Source organism: Saimiri boliviensis, chromosome 18 (genome assembly GCF_048565385.1).
Source record: "Saimiri boliviensis isolate mSaiBol1 chromosome 18, mSaiBol1.pri, whole genome shotgun sequence".
NCBI classification, from domain to species: domain Eukaryota; kingdom Metazoa; phylum Chordata; class Mammalia; order Primates; family Cebidae; genus Saimiri; species Saimiri boliviensis.
In genome coordinates, this window is record NC_133466.1 from 26,447,266 (window position 1) to 26,466,485 (window position 19,220).

Genomic DNA, 19,220 nt, shown 5'->3' on the forward strand with positions numbered 1-19,220 from the left:
GTATTCAATAAATGGCTATTCAGGCTATACTTGATCGCCTCTAGTGATGATGAGATCACTATTTCCAAGGTAGGCACACATTTCAGGATGGCAGGATAGTCTTCCTTGCCATGTTCAGAAGTCCATCTCTCCATAACTCATCCTTATCTTATCTCTTGATTCTGTGTATGGAAGAGTCTACTCACTCTTCCTCTAACTAATCCTACAAATAATGGACAGTGGCATCATGTTCCCACAGAGAACATTCTTCTTCAGAATAAGCATGCCCAGTTTTTCAACTTATTCAACAAGAGTGAACAAGTGAGGTAAAAAGACAACTGCCACCATTGCACTCCAGCCTGGGTAACAAGAGCGAAACTCTGCCTCAAAAAAAAAAAAAAAAAAAAAAGCAACTGCTTTATTCTCCTCCCTGCCCTTAAGTATATCCCCTAAGATGTCTGATATCTCAGGAGAAAATTCCTTTTGAAGTCCTCATGTACCCTTAGCTTGAATCAGACATGCTTAATTTGATCATTTGATCGAAGGATCACTCAGCTGTTGTAAAATGTCTGTGTAGTTAGCATCTTCAGCATCTCCTAGGGCTATACCAAAAGAGCCTCTTCCTTGTTTTATGACACAGAAAACGCCAGTCCTTACCATGCCTGCCTTCAAATGGAACTACAGAACTAGGAGATAATTGCTTCATTTACTGGGAAGTGGGAACTAGAAGAGGGGAAAGTATAATTATATTGAAGTACATGCTTCTATTTCCTAATTGATAACTTTAAGAATAGGATTGCACATAACATTTCAGGCACCATATTGTCAGTTAACACATCTGAAGATTAGGAGTACGTTATGGTCCTAATATTATTTGTTGTTCAACATTCTTTTTTATTGAGACTGAGTTTCGCTCTTTTGCCCAGGCTAGAGTGAAGTGGCATGATCTCGGCTCACCGCAACCTCCACCTCCCAGGTTCAAGCGATTCTTCTGCCTCAGCCTCCTGATTAGCTGGGATTATAGCACCCATCACCACGCTGGGCCAATTTTTATTTTTAGTAGAGATGGGGTTTTGCCGTGTTAGCCAGGCTGGTCTTGAACTCCTGACCTCAGGTGATCCACCTGCCTTGGCCTCCCAAAGTGCTGGGATTACAGGCATGAGCCACCATCCCTGGCCAACTTTTTATACTAAAATTAAGCTTTCAGTACTTTGCTTTTACTCCAAAGTCAGGAGTAATTTTACTTAATAAATCTTTTATAGTGAAGTTAAATAAAAGTCCTGAAAAACATGTTCACCTGCACCTTTTCATTCTTATTAAGAATGAAATGTTTGGGGGCAGTGGGCATCATAGACTAAACCTGACAGTTTGTTTTAATTGGTTTCTGATTCATTTCTTTAGGCTATGCCTTATTCCTCTCAGTCTCCACGTCTGTACTAATCTGCACAGCAGCATTAACAGAACATTGCAAAACATAATTCTCACTCATTAAAAAATGCAGATGCTAAATGTCACACATTTACATTTTGAAACAGTGATTTCTTTCAATCTACTTTTTCTTATTTAATTTTTAAAAAATGATTTCCCAAGGGCCATAGTGTAAGAAAACCTTGATAAGTAACTTTACCTCAAGCATTTTTTAATCACATAGAGAGATAACAGTTCCACCAAAGTGTCTCCTTATTAGCATGTAATGTCTCGTATGGTGTGATGGGTTCTGCAGCTGAGGAATAGCTATAAACATTTTTTTGTTGCCCAAGACAAAATGGTTGATGATTAATACTTGCTTTCACTTAACAGGCTTTTTATTTGCCCAATTAAACTTGTCTCATAAACTCTCTCATTTTAATATAATAATGAGGCTCTAGGGTTAGATCTGATGCTGGAGTCAGATATTTAGCTGTTCACCTTTACTACCCGCAGAGAGGAAATGTTTTTCAGTAGCTTGTGATAAAAAATGGAAGGGAATAATAGATTTGAAGTGTCTGATATTTTACAATCAGTTACTTTTCCTTGTCACTTCAAGACATCGTGGAAAAAAGAAAAGGAACTGACCAGAAAATAGGCCTGGAAATTGGTTTCAAAAAGAGGAATTGGACTGATTCTGCACTGCAGGCTTTGCCAGTCGATGAACTAGGATATGAACAGCAAGGAGTAACCTGCAACTTCTATCATTAGTGTTAGGCACGCTGCTCGAGTAAAGAGACCACCAGGCAGGCCTTGTGTGGGCAATGAGGTCGTTCTTATTACGCACTTGGGTGCAAGCAGGCCAAGTCCAAAAAAGGATTAAGAAAAGGGGAGTAGGAAAGGAGACTGGTTATATAGGTTGGGGCAAAGGTCAGTTAAAGATGGTAATCTATTTTAGGGAGAGGAAGACCATCACAGGATGCATGGTCACGAGGGCAGGGTCATCTACTACAAATAGGCATGATCATAAGGGTGGGGGGAATCAGTTGCAAGCAGAGGGGACGGTGAGGTAAATTACATAGTTACAGGGGTAGGGGTCATGAGAAACCTAATATCTAGGGGGGAAATTTTTGCAAGGCCAAGCAGGAACAATGGTTGAAGGTTGCAAGGGGCGAGCAATCAAATGAGGCAGGAACTAGTTGTTTCACTTTTCTTTATGGCCAACTGGTTACTTCAGACTTTCTGACTCCTGGAGACCATCCAGAGGTGCATATGTGGGTCACCAAGGCTATAATGGCCAGGCCTGACAATTAGTCTTCACCTTATTTCTAACGCAACTTCTATCATTAGTCTTTACCTTATTTCTAACACAACTGTCATTAGTCTTTACCTTATTTCTCATAATAGGTGACTGGGGACCCATAGGCATTTGTCATCACCAAATAGGGGTCAAGAGCTCTCTAAGTTTAGCTAATTTTCATTAATTTCTCTGACTTCACTCCACTGCCAACATTCTTTTTTTTATATTTGCCAAACTACACTGCACTCCTACTGTTAGCAAAACCCAAAACTAGCTGCTAGAAATGCGAAAATAAATGTCAGGTTCCCTGCCTTAAAAGGAATTCACAGATAAGACTATAAAATAGGCAATTCAAAAATAGTTTGATAAGGCTTACAACCATGATTGGCCAAGTCCATACCTAAATTTTAGTGGGTCAGAGAGAATTTTCTGGAAGAGGTAACATGTGAACTAAACTTAGCATATAAGAGGTTAGATAGACAATGCAGGTATAGAAGATATGAAAGTGTTCGGAATGAGAGAGAATAGAGGCTTCAGGTAGCATAGTGTGGAAGTCTGAAGGAGCATGATGGCCCCAGGTAATGATAATTGGTTTAGTGTGTTGGGGATATTAGGCATTTTTATGTTAGCCCCTATTTCTATTATTAGTGTTAATCAGTTGCCCAAATGAGAGACCCCTCTTTGCATATGCCTTAGTATTACAGCCTCAGGCATGGCTTTGAAATACTTTTCTTCTCTCTATCCTCACTGTCACTGCCTTGGGTATCCCCTGCACTATTGTAAGAACCTGGAAATCAAGCCTTCATGTTGTCTTCTCTCCATTCCCACCTCCATTGGAAGAACAGATAATATCATTTTCTGGCTGTATAAAAAAAAATAAGTACCAGGAATTTTGTATTGACTACAGGAAGATTTAAAACCCTTTACCTTGTCATACAAGTCTTGATCTAACTGAGCCCAGCTCACCTTACCAAGCTACATTCTAATCACTCCCATATCATACAGGTTATTCTGTAACCCACTACATATTGTTAAAATTCTACTTTAAGGTCTTTCCTGAGATTTGAACACACATTTTTTTCTTCTTTTTTTAGGCAAATACCTACTCATCATCCATCAGAATCCAGCTTAAATGCAATTTTGCTGTAAATCTCTTCATGGCTTTACTGATAAAATTAGTCTATCATTTCTTTTCTGTTAGCACATTGTAAATAATTCTATTAAACATCTTATGGTATGTGGCAATTATGTCTTCATATCTATAAATAGATTGTGAAGTCTAAGCATATCCATTTTGTGACTGTTGTTGCTAAATGCTAGAGACTGTAGTGAGTTGAATGATGGCCCCCCAAAAGATATGTCCCTGTAATGATATTGGGAACCTGTGAATGCTACCTTATTTGGAGAAAGGTCTTTGTAGTTGTAATTAAATTAAACATTTTTTCATAAGAAGATCATTCTGGATTATCCATAAAGGCCCTAAATCCAATGACAGGTGTTTTTATAAAAGTGAGACTGTGAGATACTTGACACAGAACAGGACCAGGCAATGGGACCCTGGAGGCAGAAATTAGAATGTGGTCCCTGTCAAGGAATGGCAGCAGCTGCCAGAATCCAGAAGAGGCAAAAAACGGATTTTGCACTAGAGCTTCCAGGGGAAGTGTGGCCCAGGTAACAACTTGATTTGAGATTTCTTACTACCAGAACTGTAAAATAATAAATGTCTGCTTTTTTTTTTGAGATGGAATCTCGCTCTGTCACCCAGGGTGGAGTGCAGTGATGCAGTCTCAGCTCACTGCAAACTCCGCCTACTTGGTTCAAGTGATTGTCCTGCCTCAGCCTCCTGAGTAGCTGGGATTACAGGTGTGTGCCACGACGTCCAGCTAATTTTTGTATTTTTAGTAGACATAGGGTTTCACTAGGTTGGTGAAAAATTCAAAGTGCTGTAATTACAGGTGTGAGCACCGTGCTCAGTCAAATTTCTGTAATTTTAAGTCATGCAGTTTGTGGTAATTTGTTACAGATGTTACAGGAAACTCATAGAGACACCAAAAAGTGGTGACTATTACTATTATTAGCATTAATAGAATACAAATACATCAGCATATAAAATTTATACATTACATTTCAGGTTCCTTTTTGTGCCATAAATATAAATAACAACATTCACCTATATCATTAATTCATTAATTTATTCATGTACAAGTATTTATGGTTTGATCATTTTCTATGTGCTAAGTACTATGCTTAAGACCTTGAATACATTATGTACTTGAATATTCACAGTAACATTCTTAGGGAGAAATAATTACTACAGCTTTGCAGATGACTTGAAAGAGACTTATAAGTTTTAAGAAATTTGTTCAAAATCATAAGGAAGGGTCAGAGGCAAGATTTAAACCAGATTTTACTGAGCCTAAAGTCTATCCTTAACCCTGATGATCCACAACCATATTATTTTAAAACGTGCAGCCAGGGTATATGACAATGTAAACAGTATTTGTTTTAATGATTCTTCTTTTGCCGAAGTCCAAAGTTAGATGTCAATTAAAGACATATTCTTAAACATTCTCAGGTTAGATAAGACAAATAGTCTTCATTTCACTGTTTTTATTAATGGGACTAAGTTGCACAGTCTCATTTCTATGATAAATATTATTTATCTAAAACACCAAATTTAGAATTTAAAAATAATATAGGATTTTACTCTAATAGTTTACTATTAGTGAAACAGGAGAGTTCCCTGACCCCCCTCACAGGATGTGCAACAGGGGTGTGGCTCATGTGTTCAGCTGTTATACACTCAAACTCCTTACTGAAGATGGAGCATGCAGATGGGCAGGTGCAGGAACTTGGGCCAATGCTTTGGGGGTCCAACCCTACAGTAGCATCTAGGGGTGGGTGCCTCCAAATCCCAAAGCCCAAATTGGCATGGCACGTGTTGCAGTCCACTCCTTTAGCTTTGCCATCTGCAGTTGGCTTAAATGTTAATCAGCTCAATGCCCTTTTGGTACCCAGGTCCTTGCCTGGTGTTGAGGAAGAATCAGGTCACACAAGGACTTGAAGGACGAATGCAGGGGTTTTATTGAGTTATGGAGGTGGCTCTCAGTGGGATGGATGGGGAGCTGGAAAGGAGATGGAGTGGGAAGATGATCTTTCCTGGAGTTTGGTTATTCAGCAGCCGATCTCCTCTTTGACCACCCCCAGCCAAACTCTTCTTGGCATTAAAATGTTCCTTCTCTTCTATCTGCCACACTGTTCTGCCATACTTCTGCTCTTCTGTTTGTCTCTGCCTTGTATGCTTCTGGAGCCTGGGGTTTGGGGTTTGTATGGGTACAGGATAGGGGGTGCATGGTGGGTCAAAAGACAACTTTTGGGTACAAAAACAGGAATGCCTGTTCCCATTTAGGGCCATGGGTTTCCAGGCTTGAGTGTGGGGCCTTTGCTGGGGAACTGCTGTCTTCTATCCAGTATTTTCCTGTTTTTTTTTTTTTTTTTCCATATCATTAGTAAGAGTTTAATTGCAAACATATACTTTAATCAAAGTAATAATAGGATTCAACCAAGGTAAAGAGGAAAATTTCAGCTTCTACTCAAAAATACAACTCTATTCTGTAAGAAAATAATTTTGTCATCAACTGCCTTAATCTTTTCTTGGATTACTTTAATTACATTTTGTTAATTCTATTCTTAGTTTCTTCAGAGACTGACAGGCACAGTTTTGTTGTCATATTTTATTTAAGTGGATCAGGTTTGTAGACAACTTGGTTTCAGAAACACCAAGAGGATTATTTTCTGTATCAAATAAAGGATGATAATCTGTTTTTAAAGCTTATAGCAGAATAGTTCTGAAAGCAGTAATGGAGTCCAGGAAGAGATGAGGTAGAGATGGCAAAAGGCCATTGATTTCCCAGAAGTTTCCTTCCAAAATTTAGACCTTGTACAAATATACAAATACCATCAACCATAAGTAATTAACATTACTTTAGACTGAGCTATATTTAAGCTAGGTCATTTGTTAGTTTGCTTATTTAAGATCAGTATTTCATAAATAAAATCATGTTTATGCTAAGACAAAAACTAAATCCATACTACTAATACAGGGCTGCAAATATCTAGAAAGCCACTTTGTCTCAATTTTTCAGGAAATAACAGATATAAAAAAGATTATTTGTATGGCATGAGCCTCACACGTATCAGAGCTTAACCATGAATGTCTGCCAATTTGGTGCTGTGAAAGAGCACTGTACTGACTTGGGAGATATAGGTGCTAATCCTCTTTCATTACTAATTGCAGAAACCTCAGATAGTCACTTGTCTCCCTGGGTTTTAAATTTTATTACAAAGACAGTGAATAGGGCAAGATGCTCCTAAAGTCCATTCTAACTTTAAAAGTTTACCATTTCAATTCCTAAAGAAGGGAATTAGGTATAATATTTTTATTTTGTTTCATCCAAGATCAATGATACCCATTTACAATGCAACTTCTAAGGCTCCATTAGTTTCATATTGTTTCATAGAACTTCAGGCTTTGTCTTACATGGTTGTTTTAGACAATTATAGGTTTAACATATACTTTGGAGGTTGAATTGACAAGATTTTATGGTAACACAAATATGGAAGTAAAGGAGAAAAAATTGCTAAAGATGAAATGCTTGTTCCTGGCATAAACTATTGAGTGGTTACTAAAATCAGAAATACTGAAAGTAAAGTAGATTGGAAGGAAAGGTAAAAAATTTAGTTTTGGACAACTCAAATCTGGGATGCTTCTAAGAATCAAATGTATATGCCAGTAAATATTCAAGTTGAGAGTTTAGAAGGGAGGTCAGGCAGGGAGATATGAATATTTAAGCAATTAGCATATAAATGATATTTCAAACCAGAAATACAGTTGAGATTGATGAAGGAGAGAGTATAGATTGTGAAGATGAGGGCTTGAAGACTAAGCCCTATGAAACTCCCACATTTAGATTTCTAGGAGAGAAGTGAAATAGCAAAGCACCAGAGAAATAGCCAGAAAAGCAGGAGAAAATGGAGATCATGTGGTGGAATAGAAGCCATTGCCAGAGAAGTGTTCAGCAAGAAAGAAGCACCCAACTGTATCGAATGCTCATGAAAAGATGAGGTCAAGATGGACTAGTAAATTTACTCTCTCACATACTTCTGATTCAAGCACATGCACAGACAAAATACAAAATGGAAATCAATTACACAATCATGCTCTGTTACAAGGTAAACAAATATTTCTATGTACATAAAGAGAAGCCAACACAAAATGATGAGTGGGACTAAAGCTATGAGTAGGCAGCTGGGCTAAAGTCTAAGTGTTTATATAAAATGCTTAAGGGTTTAGGAGGCTGGGGTGGTCTTCAAAGATGTTGCTCATTATCATTATTTGAGGCTGTGGCTTATATTGAGCATTTAATCTAGGGTTGTACAAGCACACAGCCATAGTCAGGTGACTAAGACCTAAACTGATATCTTACAATGGGGAAGAAAGCCCAGTCTACCTTGGAAAATCTGACTCCATTCTGACTTTCAGGAACTAGGTGAACCTCTAAATATTGCAGTGGTAAGTCTTCCAATCTCTCTTCCATTACATTGACTCCTTGGTGATATAGTCCATGCTTATTTTTTTAAAATACCACCCACATCCTGATGATTCCTAAGTTTATATTTTTAGCTTGGGTCTCTCTTTGGACCTTCAGATTCACACATCCAGTTGATATCTCCAGTTGGATGTTCCAAAAGCGTAATCCTAATTTTACTCCCCACACCTTGCTCCTCTCATAGTTTTCCCTACTCCAGTTAATGACAATCCTTTCCATTGCTGAGACTAAAAACTTTGGTGTAATTGTTGGCACTTGTCTTTCTCTCATCTCACATTCAATCTGTCAGCAAAGCTTGACAACTTCACCTTCAAAACATATCTAAAATGTGAACACCTCTCATTAGCTCCACAATTATGATGGCTCAAGATGCCATTATCTCTCACCTGAATTGCTGAAATTTCTTAATCCTCCTCCTTCCCCCCACCTTTGTACTACTGCTCTGTTACTGTCTAATCTCAACATGGCAGCTTGGGAGAGACTTTGAAATATGTCAGTCATTTTATATCACATCTTGACTCAAAATGTTTTTAAAAGTTTCTACATATCCAGAGTAAATGTCAGTCTTTATAATGCACTACAAAATCTGCTGTCTCTCTGACTTCTTTTGGTAAATTCTCTCCTTGCTCACTCTACCACAGCCTCACTAGATTCCAGTGTTCCTTGAACACAAACATGCATGCTTCCATTGCAGAAATTGCATTTGCTTCTCTCCCTAATTAAAATGTTCTTGCCTTAAGGAGACACAGGGCTTGCACCCTCACTCCCTGTAACCTTTTATCAAACTCACCCTTCAGTGACATCTTTTCTGCTCATCCTATTAGAAATGGTAAACTGTCACAGATGTGCCCACTTCCTTTTCTTGTCATATTTTCCTCCATAGCAAATTCCATCATTTGACTTATTAACTATTATACATATGTATTTCTATCTTATCTGTCTCTCCATCACCAGAAAATTGACTTCATAAGAAGGTTATGTGAACCTGATGCAATGGAAGCGTGACTGGCCACTTGAGCTAAATGGAGGGCAGTTGTGGCTGCCACACAGAATTTTTCCTGAAGGTCTCCTCCTCTAAATGGTCTCACCAGTTTTGTGGGACACTTAGCAGTGTTTCTGAGTAAGTACTGGCCACTTTCAAATCAGACAACTGAACATTTATTCCAGGTTCTAAAACCCATCTCCAGGCCTTAGTTAGGAAGAATTTCATAGCAGTTGAGCATATACCTGGTGCATGCATTAGTAAGTCTTGGACATCGAGTCCAGTCTTTCAGTTCAAAATCTCTGTTCACATATAGTACGTTTTCCATTGGAATTTCCATTATAATTTCCGGCTTTGGGACAAAAGCTATTCCATTCCATTAACATGTTCTCCATGAATCTCCAAGTTGGTCAGAGACCCAGTCCCTTTACCTGTGTGTGACTCCTCATCTTCCTGGGTTGGTTAATTAGAAATCAGTTTCAGTCCACTTTTCAGTGGCCTCCAAACCCAAAAGGGAATGAATATGTTGGGGAAGGGGCACATGAGTACCTGTTTATGGAGCCAGGAGAGTCATCTCTCCTTATAAATATTTTCCAAAAGTAGCACCCTTTAACTAAAATATATTGTAATACACTAGAATATGCCTTGTTCTGGCTATGATACAAATATGTTAATGAAAGCAGTGTGAAAGCAAAAACCAGGCAAACCAGGTAGTCATAGGGCAGGCAGTTCCTACAGATTTTCTGTCCCTTCCCATTACCACTGAGGGAGCCTTGCTTTGTCCCAGAAGTGGAGGAAGAGGATGTCTTAACATACTTGCCCTTGGTAGCTGTGCCACAGCAAAATGTCTTTACCCCTTTTCTTTCTTCATCTAGAAGGACTTTCTTCCTTGTATTCCCAAATAAAATTCTGCTAATTTACCAAAAAAAAAAAAAAAATTAAATGCCTTAAACTTTCCTAATATCTCCAGATCAAAGTTGCCTTATTTCTTCTGAGTTCAAATATTCCTTGTCCTTCTGTGTTAATATGTTTTCTTTTCATAGGATTTACTATCCTTATCAAACTGTTAATCTTTTCATATCAGGAACCAAGTCTCATCATCTTTGCTCTTAGCAAAACGTTTTGAGTAAAGACTTAACTAACTACCTGTTGAATTGAAATAGAATATATATTGTTGAGGTATATTGTTGAAAAACAATGCATTTCTTAGAGGTATAATGTATATTATTGAGATTTGTCATTCTCTCCTTCCAAGTGAAATAGGAGAGTTCCCTGACCCCCCACCGACAGGACATGCAACAGAGAGGTGGTTTGTGTGTTCAGCCGCCACATACTTAAACCCCTTATGGGAGAAGGAGCATGCAGATGGGCCAGTGCAGGAGCCAGGGTGAGCTTTTTCGGGCTGTGGCCCCATGGTAGCATCTAGAGATGTGTTCCTGTGACTCTCAAAGCCCCAGTGAGTGCTCTTTTAGCTCTGCCATACACAGATGGCTTAAGTGTTAACCAGCTCAGTGCCCTCTTGCTACGTAAGTTCTTGTCTGACATCCAGGAAGTATCAAGTGACATGGACAAATTGAAGGATGGTAAATGTGGGGCATTTTATTGCTAAATATAGCCGGTTCTCAGTGGATGGATGGGGAGCTGGAAATGGGATACAATGGGAAGATGATCTTCCCCAGGGTTTCAGCCATCCTAGGGATGATCTCCTCTCTGAATGTCCCCAGATGAACTCCTCTCAGGGTTCAGATACCCCTTTTCTTCTCTCCTTCTCTGCCACACCACTCTGCTGCTCTGCTGTTCTTTTGCTCATGGAACCTGGACTTTGGGGTTTATATTGGTACAGAATAGGAGAGTGTTAAAAGCCAAAAGGCAACTTTTGGGCATGAAAACAGGAGTGCCTGTTCCCATTTAGGACCATGGGTTTCCAGGCTTGAAAGTGGGTTTTTGCCAGGGAACTGTCCTCTTCTACCCAGTATTTCCATGTCTCCTCTCCATATCACAAGCAAACACCTCCTTGAAATTAGGTGTCCCATGTGATTTGCATCGCACAACAAAATGAGAGCAGAAATGGAGGGTGTCACTTGTGAGTTGAAGCATGAGAGTGGTGTGTATCTCCCCACACTCTCTTCCCTTCCTGTGGAAACCCCTGCAGATGTGGAGGTGTTTACAAACCTGGCAGCCTGCAATGCTGAGCCTCCACATGAGGACAGCTGCCTTGGAGAGTTGTTAAGTGATGTCACTGAAATTTTGGAGCTGTTTGTTCCCCAGCATAACCAAATTTATTGAGAGAGAGAGAGAGAGAGAGAGAGAGAGAGAGAGAGAGAGAGAGATTTGAATGCTAATCCTAGATTTGTCACTTCACAGTAATGTGACTATTGAGAAATTCAGAAAAATCTTATATCTTAGTTTCTTTGTTTGTAAAATGGAAGCTACTACTTCCTCTACCTTCCACATTTAACAGGTTATAGAAAATATCATAAGTATTGATCATATATAGATGCTTAATAAATAGTATCTATTTATCTATAATATTATATCATATATTTTTTACGTTAATGCACTTTCTGAGTCACCTAGCACAATGCCAAGAAAATATTATGGCCTGAGTAAAGTTGGCTAATAATCTGAATATCTGTAATAGAATACCTATAGACTATACAATGAGAGGCTTACAGAAGTACTCAAGAGACCATTTCTAAATTAACAAAGAATGCAAATGAAGTCTGGTATAAAGTTGACCCTGACCTTTAGAGAATTCAGAGGGCAATGTGTTCTTAAGTAATGAACTGTACTTGAATAATATCTTCAATGTGTTGGTTCCAGCCCTTCAGCATACATTGCATACCAGACCTCCTTGTTCTTACTGTCTTGTTCCTAGATGACTGTTCTGTAATTAACCTTGGAAAACTCCCACCGTTCATTTTTCCTCCTCTTGTACCCTTCCTAATATATCATTTTGCCAGTTCAGGGGTTTGGCTTCATTCAACTTGTAAGGTTTTGATTTCTCAGACTCATTACACACTGGCAACATGCCATAATCATCAACACTAGCCATTTCTATTTTATAGAAAATTAAGTATTCTACTTCATAACATTCATGGTTTTTTTTAACTTTTTTACTTCTATTACTCTGTTTGCCTAAGAAAGATATGAGGTTAAAAAAAAAACACTTGTTTAAAAACAGTATTTTGTTCTAAACGTCTAAATAATTTAAACTCAGTCATAAAGATTTAAAGGATAGTTTGTAACATGTTTGATGTCAGAGAAAATCATGGGCTTTGGAATGATAGGATAATCTGAATTTTAGCTTCTCCGCTTGATAGTTCTTTATTTAGGGTAAATCTAGCCTTTTATAACCTCACTGTCATGTGAAGTTCAGATAAGAATAACATTTACATCTTAGATTAGTAAGATTAGATGAAATAATATAAAAATCCATATAAAACCCATAGAAGTGCCTACATAATGATAGCACTGGATGAAAATATGGGTCCCATCATGGAAGTTACAGTTTACTTAGGAGATAAGTGAAATCATTTGAAATTGAAGAAGGAGTTCTATAAAACTCATCTTGAATAAGCTGCTTCATCCACAGAAAGGGCAATTAAAGTCTGATTCCTGTGATAAGAATTTTAGGTGCACCAGCAGGGCACAGGAGGAGAAGGGCAGTGAGTGTAGGAGTTGAGAATTTTAGTGCTTAGAGAACTTTAAAGAGAAACCAATGATATGATGCAGGATTTGAGATTTTATCTGAACTCTGAAGAATAGATACAACTTGGATAGATGGAGACATTAGGTGGGTGGTAGAAAGCACAGCTGAGCTGCCATGTTATGGCAATAGAATTTTTTTTTCATATATGGAAAAGAATAAGATGATCAACAGACTGGAGCTATGAGTTTGCTTTAGGAACCAGCATAAAAATTGGAGAGAAGGATTGCATTCATTTAGGGAGAATTTGAGATACACAGTTACTTTCATTTTACCTTAAAGGAAATTTGGAGCCATTTTTGAGTAGTAACATGACAAAGCAGTGCCTTAGTATGATTCTCTCTGGCTGCTGTGTTTGCAAGATGATACCAGATGTAGGACACATTGGGGCAGAACAGCTTGTTAGAGAGATTATGAGAGTAAGACTAATTTGGGAGATGGCGACTTGGAGTAGTGGCAAATGTGAATAGAGGATAAATGGTGACCTCCACAGCCATTCACAGGAAACACTTATAGGGTTTGGCAGTAGATTCCTAACAGGAAATTAAGATGAGGTAATAGTTATGAATGACCTAGATGAGTGTGCATCAAACTCAGAAAGTCCATCCCACTCACCAAGGAAATCTTTGAAAACGTCCTATTATGAAGCATTCATTGAAATTTGCATGATGAACTACAAGAAAATTGTATGTTATTATATCTTAAGGTGGCCTTCGTGTTGACTGGTTTATTGGGAGAGACAAAGTGTCAATGACAGTCTGCTTTGCCTGGTACCTAATAGACCTATGGACTCAAATGAAAAGATGTGGATCTCTTGGATTTTATGTGTTTATCCATTTTTGCATCATGGAGCTAGAGACTCAGAAGAAAACGTAGACAAGTTCCTGCTCTACTCTAAATGTGGAGATGGCTTCTGTCACCAGAAAGGGCTTATTCCATCATATCGATGATCATATAACCTGAAAATTCCTTTTGTGGTTGACTTTCAACCCTTGTGTGTGTCTGACCCTTCTTTTTTCCTTTTATCAATGATGGTTTATGCATTAACTCCTCCTTTGTTAACAACAAACTCTCATTTAGGTAATTCACCCCAATGGGAATTTAAAATGCCACAAAGTCAGGGGAAAAAATGAACTAAATTAAAAAATGTGCTAAGTGGGAACAAAATGTGTACATAAATTTACATCTTTTAGCCCAATAGTTAAAAAACTGCATCAAGAGCACAGATCTAGAGAGATCATTTAGTTCATTCAAATAACTTCAGCAAAGTTATCAACCCTGACTATGAAGGAGAATTTTACAGGAACTTCTGATAGATACCAATCTCAGGACCTCATCCTCAGAGATTCTGTTTAAAGATGTATAGAGGGATACCTTGAGATCAGGGCATTTTGAAATCTCCCTAGGAAATTGGAAAGTGCAACTAGGGTTGAGACATATTCTTCTGTACCCTGGCCTGGCTGCTCATTAGGATCAGATGGGGAGTCTTTTTAAAAAAAAATATGCCCAGTTTCAACTCCCAAAAGATTCTCATGTAAGTGGCCTTGGGTAAAATCTGAGCATTGATCTATTGGAAAGTTCTCCATGTGATTCTTCTGCAAAGCCAGTTTGAGAATCAGTGAGCTGTGGAGTAACTCCTAAACATCAAAATCCCCTGATGAGGTTGTTAACACAAAAGATTACTGGATCCCATTTCCACAGACTCTGCTTCAGTAGGTATGGGTGGAACCAGATAATTTCTGTATCTAACAAGTTCCCAGGTTTGGTTGCTGTTGCCAGTATGGGTACTCCATTTTGAGAACCACCAAAGTAAAACTCATCCATATTAAAAATATGTTGGCCGAGTGTGGTGTCTTATGACTGTAATCCCAGCACTTTGGGAGGCCAAGGCAGGTGGATCACAAGGTCAGGAGTTCAAGACCAGCCTGGCCAAGATGGTGAAACCCCGTCTCTACTAAAAATACAAAAATTAATTGGGCGTGGTGGTGGGCACTTGTAATTCCAGCTACTCAGGAGGCTGAGGCTGAGAATGGCTTGAATCCAGAAGGCAAAGGTTGCAGTGAGCTGAGATCACACCACTGCACTATAGGCTGGGTGACAGAGTGAGACTCCATCTCAAAAAAAAAAAAAAAAAAAATCTCCAAAGCAGATTAGTCTCCTTTGTACATATCTTTCAATACTTTAGTCTCACTTTAATAAAATCCAATTTATTTCCTTAACAAGGTCTTAGCTATTTGAAGTTGAGATGGCCAGTGAATCCGTATGAACACTACTAGTCACCAATTAATTCCTTCACATTTTATCCTTCCTCCCCCAAAATGGTAATTAATTTTCTGTAATTTCAGTTTAGAAGAAATGTAAGCAAATAACTGCTAAGCATTCAAAATTTGATTTTTGACTATTAAGGGTTAAGGTCCACTGACCCACAGTAATTAAAAAAAATATATAAAAACACAACAGAGTAGGGGGTGTGGATAAGATACCATTGTAGGTATCATAAAATAAAACTCAAGTTAAGGTCACGTTGACCCATAGTGTTAGAGAATGCCATCTACTAAGCACAAAGGAAAACAAATTGTCACATTTTTTTTTTCTGTCAGTGGTTGTAAATGAAAGAAGATATTTTGAAGAACAGGATTAATAAAACATTAAAATAACTAGGAAAAAAAAAGGCTGGTAATTAAATACATACTGTAATTCAAACGCAGCCAGAATAATGGCTCTTCTCTTCTGATTTTGCTTCTTTTCAATTACAGAAATAACAGTTCTTCCTGGATTAGCCCTCTCCTGTCTGTCATCTCCAACAGATACAAAGCCAGTTTTTAAAAGAACAAACGTACAAAAATTATTCATGCTTTCTGCCTCCATGTTTTTCTTTCCAACCTAGTTCCTCCAAAATGTAAAAGAGCAACCAAACCGTCAACTGGTACAATGACTTCTACACGTCAGGCCTTGGCCACACCATAGTCAGATTATTCTATCACAGGGTTTCTCAACCGTGGAATGTGGTCTCCAAGGGGAACAAGCCAGAGAGGGCTCAGGATCATTTGTGTACAGCAGTAGGCAAATGGAAATCTTTCCCCAAAGGGCACATTGGGATTGTTAGGCGAGGGCTGCTCAATCCATTAAAAGTTTAAACTGGAAAAAAAGAAAAAAAAACCTTTTGAAAAAACACAAAAAGCAACCTGTTCTAGATTTTAAGTATAAAAAAGGTTTATTCAGGGGACTGAAATGTTGACAGGGAATCAATTGGGAGGATATTTTCAATAAGGACAGTCTGACCGACACCTTTCATATTGTTAATGCATATACTAGGAGACATGAAATTTGAAGGGCAGGCATTGTGTTAAGTCAAACTTCTATCTAAAAATGCATGACATTTTGTAAATCAAGGTCAGTTATTAAATGAAGGTGCTCTGATCCCTAAATACTTTATTCTACCATCATGTTTAATTAATCACAAACACCACACATGGGGTTCTTTAGGGGGTGATGAGCAAAACCCATAAAAAATTAAGACAACAAATAACAGCTATCTTTAAAAAATAGGGAAGAAGTGCAAGGAAACTGAAGTAAAAAGTTTGCATGATTCTTTAAATAGATGATAGATACAATAATAATAATTTGGGAGCCCCATAATTCCACAGCATATTTACCTTTTCAAGTCTGTCATTTCTTCATGATTAAAACAATCATATCAAACAGGTAGAGTACATCAATATTCCAATTTCACAGATACATACACCGAGTCAAGGAAAAGTTAAGTGTCTATTAAGTCATCCAGCTTACTGGAAATGAAACTGAGACTAGAAAGCGTGTCTTCTAAATCCCACCTCTTCTCCAAAGGTGGTGTCAGGACATAGAAAGCAGGAGTTCAATTGTATGTGCTATTCTTCCCTATTTATTTTTCTCAAGAAGTAATTAAAAAAAAAAATTAGTGATAATGCATGTGAAATATTTTGCTAAATGCTAAATTGTGCAAACACTTTGCAAAAGAGTAGCAGTTTCTTAAAAAATTAACAAAGAATTACTATATGACCCAGCAATTCCACTCCTAGCCATGTACCCAGGAGAACTGAAAATATATTCTATGTAAAAACTTACAGTTAAATATTTGTAGCAGCTTTATTTAAAATAGACAAAAGTGGAAATAACCCCACCGAAATGTAGGTCGATGATTTATGTATAAGTAAAACATGTTGTATACATAACAATGAAATATTATTTGGCCAGAAAAAGAAATGAAGTTGCTTTTTTTATTAGTTGGTCATAAAAATAAATAAAGTGTTTTCTTCTTTTTTCTTTTTCTTTCTTTCTTTCTTTCTTTTTTTTTTGTAGCATATCCTGACCTTGAAAACCTTATGCGAAGTGAAAGAAGGCAGTTACAAAGAACCACATATTTTTGATACCATTTATATGACGTGTCTAGAACAGGCAAATCTATAGAAAGTAGGTTAGTGGCTGCCTGATACTGGAGTCTCTATGCAGGGATTGGAGGCTGTTGGCTAAAAAATAGTGTTTCTTTCTGTGATGACTTTTTAAAAGAAGTTCTCAAACTGATTGTTGTGCTATGCATATGCTAGAAGTTATTGAATGATACATTTTTCAATGGGTGACTTGTAGGTAAATTATGTCTCAATAAAATGGTTAAAAAACACACAAACATACTCTGTTTCAAATGGTGTCTAAGATCATCTCTGATTCCAAAAGAGATAAAAGAAACTCTCTTCCTTTACTTCCTTTACGTCTTCTTCTATTAGTCTTCCCAGTTTTTAGGATCCAGAATTCAAGTTCTTGTGATAGGTAATTTGCAAAGCATGAAGGAGTTTGATCCCCTTTGATTTACCTGAGATCTAAACCCAGGTGTAGTACTTTGATGGGCATTCTGCGTTTTCAACATCTCATTGACAGAAAGACCACCTGGAAGGACACAGTCCTTCTGTACAAAAGACACTGAGTATTCTTTTATTATTGTCATTTTTTTGTGCAGACTCTAACTCTGTCACTCAGGCTGGAGTGCAGTGGCACAATCCCAGCTCACTGCAACCTCTGCCTCCCTGTTTAAGTGATACTCCTCCCTCAGCCTCCCGAGTAGCTGGGATTACAGGCCACTTCACCCTGCTAATTTTTGTATTTTTAGTAGAGATGGGATTTCACCATGTTGGTCAGGCTAGTCTCAAATTCATGACCTTGTGATCCTCCTGCCTTGGCCCCCTAAAGTACTGGGATTATAGGCATGAGCCACTGTGTCTGGTTGACTTTGAGTATTCTTTAATCTTGTATCTATTTTTGTTTCTGTCTCTTACCTGGATTCTTGTGTTGCATCATCCACACTTCCACATAGCAATTCATGACTTCAACTCCAGGCCGTTACATTAGTGAGTTAGAAATACACTGTAGCCAGGAATGGTGCCTCATGTCTGTTATCCCGGCATTTTAGGAGGCTGAGGTGGGAGGATGGCCTGTGGCCAGGAGTTCAAGACCAGCCTGGGCAATATAGTGAGATCCTGTCTCTACAAAAAAATGAAAAACTTAGCCAGACATGTGACTGTTAAGTTTGCTCTGAATTAAGAGACCACCTAAACAGACTTTGTGTAAGCAACAAGACTATTTATTCGCTTGGGTGCTAGCAGGCTAGGTCCGAAAAGAAAGTCAGCAGAGGGTGGTAGGATAGGAGCTGGTTTTATAGGTTTGGGGTAAGCAGTAGAAAGTTACAGTTCAGGAGATTTTTGCAAGCTGATAGGGGAGTGTCACAGGGTCCTGTGTCACAAGGTTGGCTTATCAGTTGAGGCAGGAACAAGGCAGAATGTCACAAACTTGGTTAATCAGACACTGGAGGAGCTAGCTATTCTTCTTTTGAGATTTTCCTGTTTCCTCAGACTTTCTGGCTCTGGGAGGCCATCTGGAGGTGTATGTGTGGGTCATAGGGGTCACTATGGCTTGATTATGATGTAGTCCATGGAGCAGTCAGTTCAAAGGACTTTGCAGAGACCACACGCCTTAGTCCCAGCTACTAGAGAGGTTGAGGTAGAAGGACTGCTTAAGCTCAGGAAGTTGAGGCTGCATGAACCCTGATTAAACCACTGCAGCGCAGCCTGGGCACACAGCAAAATGCTGCTTCTAAACAAAAAATAAAATTTTAAAAAATGATTAAGTAAAGACAAATTTAAAAATAAACACTATAACCATTATTATTTACTTGGCTTCCCATCTTTTCTTTTTCTAGTTGTTAGA

General features: G+C 38.2%; 1 long non-coding RNA gene across 2 annotated transcripts in view; it reads left to right on the top strand.

Annotated features, from left to right (window-relative positions):
- LOC141582057 (uncharacterized) overlaps nucleotides 1–17,645 on the top strand; it is a 74,160-nt gene extending 56,515 nt beyond the window's left edge. For both annotated transcript variants that reach the window (XR_012514902.1, XR_012514903.1), the window contains one exon: nucleotides 15,743–17,645. This is a non-coding gene — a long non-coding RNA (uncharacterized LOC141582057). The remainder of the gene's footprint in view (nucleotides 1–15,742) is intronic.
- Nucleotides 17,646–19,220: the final 1,575 nt, after the last annotated feature.